We start from the raw sequence: 10,016 nt of genomic DNA, 5'->3' as shown, positions 1-10,016 counted from the left end.
TTATTATTATTATTATTTGTGAGCAAGTTTATAGAACACACTGTATACATTTTGTATTCATTTCAAAAATTCTATTATTGAACAATTCAACAATTTCTGTACATTTTGATGTGGAACAAGGATTAAAATCACCACATTGTAGCTGCCCTCTTCCCACTGGCCTCTGCATTTCCTATTCCTGTTCATTCTTCTTTCCTGTTTCTTCCACCTTTTGAGCTTCATTCCTGGACGAAGGCTGCCATTTTGATATTGTGTGGTGGTTGAGTAAAGTGTTACTGATGACCTTAGTGGCCTGTCTGCTATTTGGCTACCAATTGAGACAAATCCAGGACTGTGTTTTGTTTGAGATTCAGGGGATGACAGTCATCGTCCGAGGGTTCTCTAGTAGTCTCTGTCAGACCAGCTAGCTTGGCCTTTTTTTGTTTTTCATTTTGATCCACATTTTCCACCCATTCCATCCAGCACCTTCTATTGCGGTCTCTTTCAGAAGCCAGCAGTGGCTGCTGGGCACCATCTAGTCCTGGCTTCAATGTTGTGGAGACTGAAATTCACGTGATCCATTAAGCCTTTGGAGTAACGATTTTTTCCTCTTCTTTACTCTTCCTTGTTCTTACAGGGAGAGACCAATAGTTATACCTCACGTAGGCACTTGTAAGTATTAAACACCTCCGTTTCCGCTCACCAAAGTAGGATACGGAACATTGTAGACCATCCACGTTGCATTTTCACATTGCAACAAAGAGGGACGGGTATACTGTTCAGGGAATGACCACACCGTAGGGAAGGTCAATGTCCCAGATTTCAGATACTCCAGTCAGACTGTGCCCCTCAAAGCAAACTCTTCTCACCTTGAAGCCCTAGCTCAACACACTCCATCTTCAGATTGTTGGTTTTCATTATCGTACAAGTACTTCATTCACTCACTAAGGAATATACAAAGCTTCCAAGAATGGTTGGTTTGTCTTTGACCTATTGAGCTAAATTTGGCCTTTGTGTCCTCTAGTTTCTTGCTTTTTTTTAAAGAAGATAAAGAGGAAAAAGATTCCTACCTTGCAGACTTATTTGTTATATGGAAGGAAGCTCTGGTGGCCCCATAGTTAAGAAGTTGCATTGTCAACCCAAAGCGGGTGGATCAATCCCACTAGCTAGTGTTCCAGAGGAAGATGGCCAACAGCCTTCTGTGGGACTTACAACCTCTGAAAGCTTGCTAGAGGGTCAAGTAGGACTTGGTTCCAATTCACTGTCAGTAAGTTGTTATCTGAATGACTGATACAATTCATCCCTACACTTAGTCTCAAAGATTTACAGTGACTGTTTATCAGTAGAACCCATTAAAGGTATCACTTCATTTGAAATGATCAGTTTTTGCACACCCAGGGCTGCTCGGTTGCTGGAGCTGTCCCGCAGGAAGGTGCTGGAACGCTGTGAAGAAGAAGAGGAAAAATCCAGATTGGTCACCATGAGACAGTAGGTTGCCTTTTGTTTTGTTCTGGAAAGATACCCTTCCAAAGAGTTCGCCACTCTCTTACTGATATTTCTTCCTTTGATGCAGACTTCTCCTTTAATTCTCTTTTTTCCTTTTATTTTTCACTTTCACCAAGATAAAGAGCCTGCTGTAAGATGGGAAATGTACCAGAGTTTGGAGCATGGGGCGCTAATGAGACAGATGTGGGTCAATCAGTGGACGGAGGTGGCAAAAATTGCTGCCTGATTCTTCTAACTTGAGAACAAAGGCGGAGCTCTTGACGGTGATGGGAACGCAGGCTTCTGGAACGAGCCCTCACCTAATGCAGCACTTAGATGAAGCAGGGGTTTGTGAGCTCTCTGCAGCTCAGACTCTCTGGCTTGGTCAAACATGCTGTCCCCACCAGGCTTAGAGGGGAAACAAAGCCCCTCTCCAACCTTCACTGACTTCTAGCACACACTCCCCGGGTGGCACCCCAAGGTTCATTACAGCTACATGGATTTTTTTTTCTTTCTTAATGAGCACAGTTTTACTTTAATGCACCTTAAAAAGTAGAGCACAAAACCAAACCCATTACTAATGGGTCAGTTCCGACCCATGGCAACCCCATAGGAGAGGGGAGAATTTCCCCATAGGATTTTCTAGGAAGCAGATCAACAAGTCTTTCTCCTATGATGCACCTGGTGGATTTGAACTACCAACCCCTCAGCAGTTGAGCATTTAACTACTTCACAACCAAGAATCCGTTGGTGTTCTGTTGTTGTTAGGGATTGTTGCATCAGCTGCCACTCACAGAACCCAAGTGCAAGTGCAACAGAACAAACCCTGACTGGCCTGCACTGTCCTCAGAATCTCACCTGCACTTGACTCGTCATTATAGCATGATGTAGATCGATCTCATGGAGGGACTTCCTATTTTTCACCTTACCTTGTTGTTGTTGTTGTTGTTGTTATATGCTGTTGAGTCACCTGCCACTCATAGTAACTTTATGTACAACAGCCCTAAGCCCTGCTCTATCCTGTGCCAGTTTCACTGTCTCCAACACACCTAATCCCATTTCCTCAGTCACTGAATCAATTCATCTCATCAAGGGTCTTCCTCTCTTGTGCTGTCCCTCCACCCTCCCAAGCATGACATCACCCTACCTTACAGGTGTTAAAATCTAAAACACCAAACAAATTATTTCAAGGATGTTAATGCTTAGGGTTGGGCTAGATTTTTAAAAGTTAATTGCCTTAAAGTCAACTTTAAAATGCAGATACTGTTGGAGAAACCAGACTGTGTGGAGGGCTGAAGTTGGGGGAGGGAGCATATGTCCATCTTGTTAGAGTTCTTTACATCACTTGGTCACAAGTGGGGACAAGAGTTTGGGGTTGGAGAGTTTCAGTGGGCACAGGCATCTTGGGAATTTCAATCTGAGGAATCCCAAAATAGCATCTCACCAACTTCCTGTCTCTCACACCTTGCATATCAATCACTGAATCAACCTGTCTCTGTGGTTGCTAGCTGTCTTAGCTCTTCACAGCCCCTCTGAGAGAGGCATTGCCAGTGAGGACCAACGGCAACCTACTCCCTTCTAGACTAGCAGCCTGTAAGCCCACACCAGGTTTCCATTTCTAGGGGAAGCCTTTCTGTGTTTATTCCCGTTATAGAGACCTGGGCACAAAGCACACACTCTACTTCTGGTTTTTTCTTGACGGTACTGACAGTCTCTTCTTTCTGCTGGCTTTCCTCCCCTTTTATCTCTTGTGACTGAAAAGATATTATCTGCTGCACCTCAGGGGACTCCCATCGCATTGGGCCAAAGCTGTGAAGGGATTGAGGGTGCTGTACCCCACCCTTCACCCTCTTACAACTGATTACCTTCTCAGACCATGGTGGGCTATTGCATAACTTGAACATGACTTCATTCCACTCAGGTATTCTGAGGTGAGAGGTGGGGAGGACACAATTCAATCCATGACACCATGACAAGAGCTGATGGAAGACATTGCTTTCTTCAGTGGGTTCAACCCAAGGAAAGAAAAATCCAATCCAACTTTGAAGCAACAAATTTAGAAAAAGATTTATCTCATGACGTTAAGGAATGAACTCATTCTTCTTTTGGCATTGGGGGGACATTACTGACATTGATGATGTGTGTTGTCTTCTGGGACACTGGTCAGCTTAGAACAGGTAATTCCTCCTCCTATTCATCCCGCAGCCCCCAGACGAAGCTGGTGGGTTACAAGCCTACTCGGTATTAACTGAAATTGGGAAGCAGCAAGCTGGCCAGACTTGGTTTCAGGGCACAAAGCAGCTTCCTCAAAGCCTTAAGTTTTAGGAGAAAGTGTGAACAAATAAACCCAGCAAAATGGCAAAAAGAGTTTTCCCTAGTACAGGAGAAAATGGCTCTCTGTTTGTCTTCAATCACCAGGATAGAGAAAATCAGAACAAAACAAAAGAAAATCGCTGTTCTGCAGAAAGCCAGCGGGCGTTCCGAGGATTTGGCTATCAGCAAGAGCTGTCTGGCTGGAAAGGGGGATGTGAGAGGGGCTGCTGACAGAGGTGAGGTGCTGCTGTGAGTGTGTGCTAGTGCCCTGTGTCAGTCGCCTGGGTGCAGGGACAGTAAACTCACACCTCTTCCACCACACTCACCTACCCAACTCCAGAAGTCAGCAAGGCATTGTTGTCCCATTCCTGGTACAAAAGAAGTACTGTTTTGTTTTGGTTTTTTTTGTTTTGTTTTGGTTTGGTTTTTTTTGTTTTGTTTTGGTGTGGGGGAGGTTGGAATTGTGCTTTGAGTTGAAATTCTGAACCATAAACCAAACTCTTCAAGAGGACCCTCCCTCGTTTGCAGAATAATCCCCTACCCCACCCCACCCTGATCCAGAAGAACTTTCTCTGGGAATAAAAGAAGTACTTAGAAGGCAATTTCTCCCCTTTTTCAGTTTCTGAGATGTTTCCAAAAATAAGAAATCCCCCAAAGGGCCAGGTGGCTGGAGGAAAGAAGATTTTTTCTTTCTTTTCTTTTCTTTCTTTTTTTTTTTTTTATTGTCGTGAAATAAAGAAAATGTCTTTGGAAACTAGTTGCTTTTAAATTGGACTAGATTTTCTTCTCTGGGGTTGAACCCCGTGAAGATTGTAATGCCACCCCCTTGGCTTCCAACCACTAAGATGGCTCTGCTTTATCTGACAATTTGTATGCAGGTGTGATAGATGGTTTCACCTCCCTAATTGAGGGACAGACTGTCTGAATTAGTAACAAGACTGAATTATGGTGTTTTTAAGGAAAGAAAAATAAAAGATTCCATCTTCGTACTTTCAAATTCAAAAAAGTATTGAAACTGATTTCCCAAAGTATTGAACAAAGACATCTTTACAGAGGATCATTTATTTCTTTTTTAAAGGAGAGCTTGTCTGCTTATGAACAGACTCCCTTAGAAATAAGACTTCAAGCTATTTAGACATTACCTTTTCAAATTTTACTTGCACTAATTAATTGGCCCAAACTAATTATTTTATAAGGCAATAGAGTGGGGAAGGGTTAAAAAAGTGCTCAAGAAGTTGAATTTCATTTATTCAGTCCCGAAGACCTATGCCGCCTTAATTCAGGCCCTTCTTTATTTCATTTTAAAATGATCATTGTATTTTATTTTTACTTGTTGTTGTTGTTGTTGAGAATATACACAGTAGACAATTCAACGATCTCATTGCCTCGGGTTAGAGCTGACTCATAGTTGACTGGCTCTACATTTGGGCTTTGAGACTTTGTCACACGGGAGGAGAGGCCCGTGTTCTCCCACAGAGCAGCGGGTAGATTCAAGCAGCTTGAGAGGCATGGCCTGTGGCTGAGCAGCACAACGCCCTCCAGGCCGTGCCACCAGGGCCCCCTCAGCTCGAGACAGCACACACTAACCCAGCTCTTCTGCTTGTAGGACTTCCAGAGTCACCTTGATCACAGTCTTCAAGCTGTGCCCGGTTCCCCCTTCCTTTTCTGAGCTGTCCTTGCCTCATTACCATAAATGTACTGCCCCAGGAAGATCCTGTCTAACCTGTCTAGGTGCTGTTGTCAACGTGACTCCACGCAATTCTTAAAACACTACAATGCTCAAGGCAGACATTATTATTATTATTATTCATTTTCATAAACATTCACAGAGATTTTTTTGGATTTCCATTCATTCAGTGTTGCACTTTTCTCCCTGCCACCTCTCCCCTCCAGTTCACTCTTCTTTTTGAAAAGTAAAAGAAAAATTCTTTCATTGTTATACAATCCCTCCCTCCAAGTCCACTCCACTATGCAGCCTTCGTTCTGGACTCCTGTCCTGACCATAATACCTAACCACATATCCCTTTTAAACAGTTCTCTGTCTCATCTCATCTGCATGTTTCAATGCAGTAGACACAATTTATCCCTTCTTTCTCAGTCTCCTCCCCAACCCCCATGTCAGTCCTGTTTTACAACAGTGGAACTAGGCAGTATTTAAAGCAGACATTCTTTACCCTTTTTTTTACTGACGTTTTAAAGATTGTCTCTATACAGTAACATTGGAAGTAGATTCACATCCAAGGCTCCAGAAAATCTTGAGGCCACAGGAAAATCCAGAGACCCTCAGAAGATGGGTTGGCACAGTGGCCGTAACAGTGATTATGTAACAATGTCAGAGATTGTAAAACTGGCACAGGAGAGGACAAGGTTTTGATCAGTTATTCAGAGTCACTATGATTTGTAATCAACTCAACAACAATTAGCAACAGAAATTTAAAATGAGGTTCTGTTTCCCCGCCCCCCTTTGGTCAGGATTCTTCTTTAAACTCTTTTTAAAGAAAACATTCAATAACGATAGTTGGGCATCATCTAGGTCCTCTGATCTCATGGCAAAAGAGATACTTGTTTATAGAGACAATTAGCCACATATTTCAATTCCTGACTTGCCTTCTTCTTCTATTGTTGCTGGTGAACAAAAACGAATTGTTACAAATTCAGGTCCTCTTTTCAATAACTGTAACCTGGTCCAGGACAGTAAAGGCTGATAGATTTTTTGGGTTCCCTTTGTGTTTAGATGACTTCGGCACAGTGGAAAATGAAGACAAGAAGAAGTGGTGGCAGCCATGGATGACACATCCTTCTGGTAAGTGATCGCTCTTTAACGGGGCATATGCACCAAGACTCCCAGAACACTAACGTCCTGGGTAGCAGGGCCAGCTGGCTCAGGTAGCTCCCCTTAGTTTCCAGAGTCCCTAAAAGTTGACTCATTTTCTAGGAAACACATTGTAGTAAGCTACACATTGCATTGCTAACTAAGAGTTGAGGGAGCTCTGGTGGCGTGCTGGTACAAAGCTGTGCTGCCAAAACAAAGACACATGGCTCAAATCCACCAGCCGCTGCACAGGAGAAGGATGGACAGTCGTCTCCTGTGTGGTTTAATGCCTCTGAAAATGTGCTGGAGGGTCAGCTGTGGGTCAGTTCTGACTCAGTGGCACACAGCAAACACCAACCAGAAGTTTGGAGGATGGAACCCATCAAGTGCTCTTTGGGAGAAAAATGAAACGAGCTGCTATGTAATCATTGAAGCCACAGTAACGCTGTGGACAGGTCTGTTTTGCCACATGAGGTCACCATTAGTGAAAACCAACTTGATGAGAGGGGGACTCTTTTTTTTCTCCTTTGGATACACAACGATTGTGGCAGGAATGTAAGTTCCCTGTTGTAATGAGAACAAGTCCCTGTGATTCCTAGAAACGCGGAGCCAGACTCCCTCCCCTCGACCACAATGTCAGCATTCCTCCTCTCCTGGGGGCGGCTTGCTGTCATTATCACTAATGACACACCAAGTGACTGTGAGCGTCTGTAACAGGGAAAGACCTGGGGCTGGGGCCTCTGAGGCTAATGAGGTAGATGGATAGAATAGGGAAGTGGAAACCCACAGGGGTCTAATGAGAAATACCAACACTTATACATCATTTAAATCGAGTTAGGGAGCCGCCTGAACCTGTTCTGACAGCCCTTGCTTCTGCTGTAGAACGTGCCAGGAAGGAGGAAATGGCACAGATAACATGCAGATAACACGCCCACAGGCTTGTCTGGTGCTGGGGTCTATCAGCAAAGGGTCCAGTCTCTTTGGTGGACGTGTTTTTCAGGGGCTCAGGATGGCAGTTACAGCCTTTTTGAGACAGACAGTGAGGATGAAGAGTCTATGGAAGAAAGCAAAGGGGAAAGAAAAGACCACGTGACAAAGGCCAAGACGGCTTGCCAGGTGCCCACAATGGTTTCGGGTGGTGATTGGGTAGACTCTCCCTTCAAAGTATACCATGCCAAAAGACAGGGTGTGTGTGTGGGTGTGTGTGGGTGTGTGTGTGTGTATCCACAGCTGACTGGTCCATCCCAGTGGATTAGATTTTGAGCTGTAAGGAGACAGTCACCTGGCTGTTAGTTGCTGATTCTGACGCATGGTCTGTATGCAGGACAGATCAAAATGATGCATCATTTTCACTATTGCTGGCATGCACTTCAAGTCCTCTTCACTGTCAAGCAAGACTGTGTCTTGGGATTCTTCTTACCCTTAAGTGTGAATTTTATTCTCTTTTTTACTATTGTTATTGGAAGATCCTATCACATGGTCAAAAGAACAACTCCAAACCCTCTGCTGTGATTTGTGTGAACATTCGCAGAGCAACTGATCTTCTATTTAACGATTGGTGCGGGTTGATTACAAGCCCCACACAGGCACGTCGCTCTTCCCGTTTCCTACCTGCAGTTCCTGTGTCTGTTTGTCCTCCTTTGATCTCCCTTCTTGCCTTCTGAGCTCTATCCCCAGGCCAAGGCTGTCGTCTTTGGTCTTGTTGGTTGACTGCTCGAAAGACTGTTCCGCTTTCAAGTTATTGATCATCTTAAAGGTCTCTCAAGCATGCGGTTGGATATTGACTCACAAGGTTGAGTTCATGAGTACAGTTCTAGACTTGAAAGGCAATGAAGGGCCACCGTCTTGAGGGTTCCACCGGTCTTTAGCCGAACAGCTACCCTGTTCTTCACATGCATTTTCACTGAGCGTGTTCCCTCTAGAGATTATTTAAGGATGTGAAGGAATCCCATATGTCACCTCATCTGCCCTGTGTCGTCATTGTTGGTGTTAGATGAGTACCGTACAACTCATTGTGACCTCAGCAACAACAGACCTGGACCCTGTCCTGTCCTGTGCTATCCTCAAAATCTCTGACACATGTAAGCCCATTGCTGCGCTCACTGTGTCAGTCTAACTTGTTGTGGGTCCCTTTCTTTCTCCACTTTTGGCAAAGCCAGAACTACTTAGAGATGATTCAGAAATACCACCTCCAGGCTTAGCCCTTCCACCAAGCTGCACTGACTTTTCGAGAACAGGGCTAGGATCACCCTGAGAAAATCCATTTGGGGTTGACTTTGACATCCCAATGTCTAGAAGCAACTTTAAACATCTTAAAATCCACAACCTACCCCTTATGAGCCTTTCTCTTCTAAAAGGAAATTACTTGGAACAAATATGACATCGATTTTCCATCTGCCCCGATTAGTCTCATTCGGTCTGAGTTTTATTATTTAAAGCTTACCGACAACAAGCACATACAGTTAGAGATGTTTCTAATTGGATTTTGTGACCTTTAAGGAGGAAAAGGAAGGCCTGGGCCCCAATGAGTCTGAAACGGCAGTGACCTGAGGGGGATTTATTGTGGCTCTCTCCCTACAGCTCGCCTACGACGCCTGGACCAACAGCTCCAAGTCCGCGCTCAGGCTGAGGAGTCGGGACGAAGGTGCCACGGGGAGAGGCGTGTGGGGGGGGGACGCAGCAGAGAAGAGGCACAGCCCCGCAGGGCAAAGTGGGGTCTGTGTGGTGTCTTTAATCCATACGTGGCCCTTCTGGGAATTTTGTAGTTAACAAGTGGATTTTGCTGTAACGCTGGGATCATAGACACGCTAGGAAGGCATTTGGGGTCTTTTATATGCCCTCATGAAGGGGGGGGCATGATGAAGGTGATCCTCACAACTGGGACAGTGTCCTGGTTGCTGAACTCGTGAGCCCGAGAGATCAGGAGGAGATAAGCATTCTATGAAGCCTGCTTTCTGTAGTGCCTTTAACTTATGGCTGCTTGACCAAAGCTGCTACCCAGATATATGCCATCGTGGCTCAGTGGTAGATGTGGCGCCAACCTGAAGACACATGGTTTGGATCACCAGATGCTCTGGAGGAGGAAGAGGGGCAATTTCCTCTCATGAAATTTACTGCCTCTGAAAATCTGCGGGAGGCTCAGCTATGAGTCAGTTCCAATTTGATATAACAATATATCTAGACAGAGAGAGAGAGAGAGAGAGCGCACATGCTATAGTGGCTTAGTGTAAGGAGTTGTGCTGCCAACCCAAAGGTACATATTTCTAATCCAACAAATGCTCCATGGAAGAAAGATAAGCAATGAACTCTCATGTGATTTGCTGCACTCTAAGTCTCTTCTAACTCAACAGTATTTTACCACACACACCACACATACATATAATGATGTGTGCGTGTGTGTGTGTGTGTGAGAGAGAGAGAGAGAGAG

The 10,016-nt window shown here is 44.6% G+C and overlaps 1 pseudogene; it reads left to right on the top strand.

The window, feature by feature from the left end:
* The window catches only part of LOC102858699, an 88,701-nt pseudogene that overhangs the window by 43,519 nt on the left and 35,166 nt on the right, over window positions 1–10,016 (top strand).

Source organism: Elephantulus edwardii, unplaced genomic scaffold, assembly GCF_000299155.1.
Source record: "Elephantulus edwardii isolate Elephantulus edwardi_28Jun2011 unplaced genomic scaffold, EleEdw1.0 scaffold00193, whole genome shotgun sequence".
NCBI lineage: Eukaryota > Metazoa > Chordata > Mammalia > Macroscelidea > Macroscelididae > Elephantulus > Elephantulus edwardii.
This window is presented reverse-complemented; position numbering and strand designations above follow the sequence as displayed.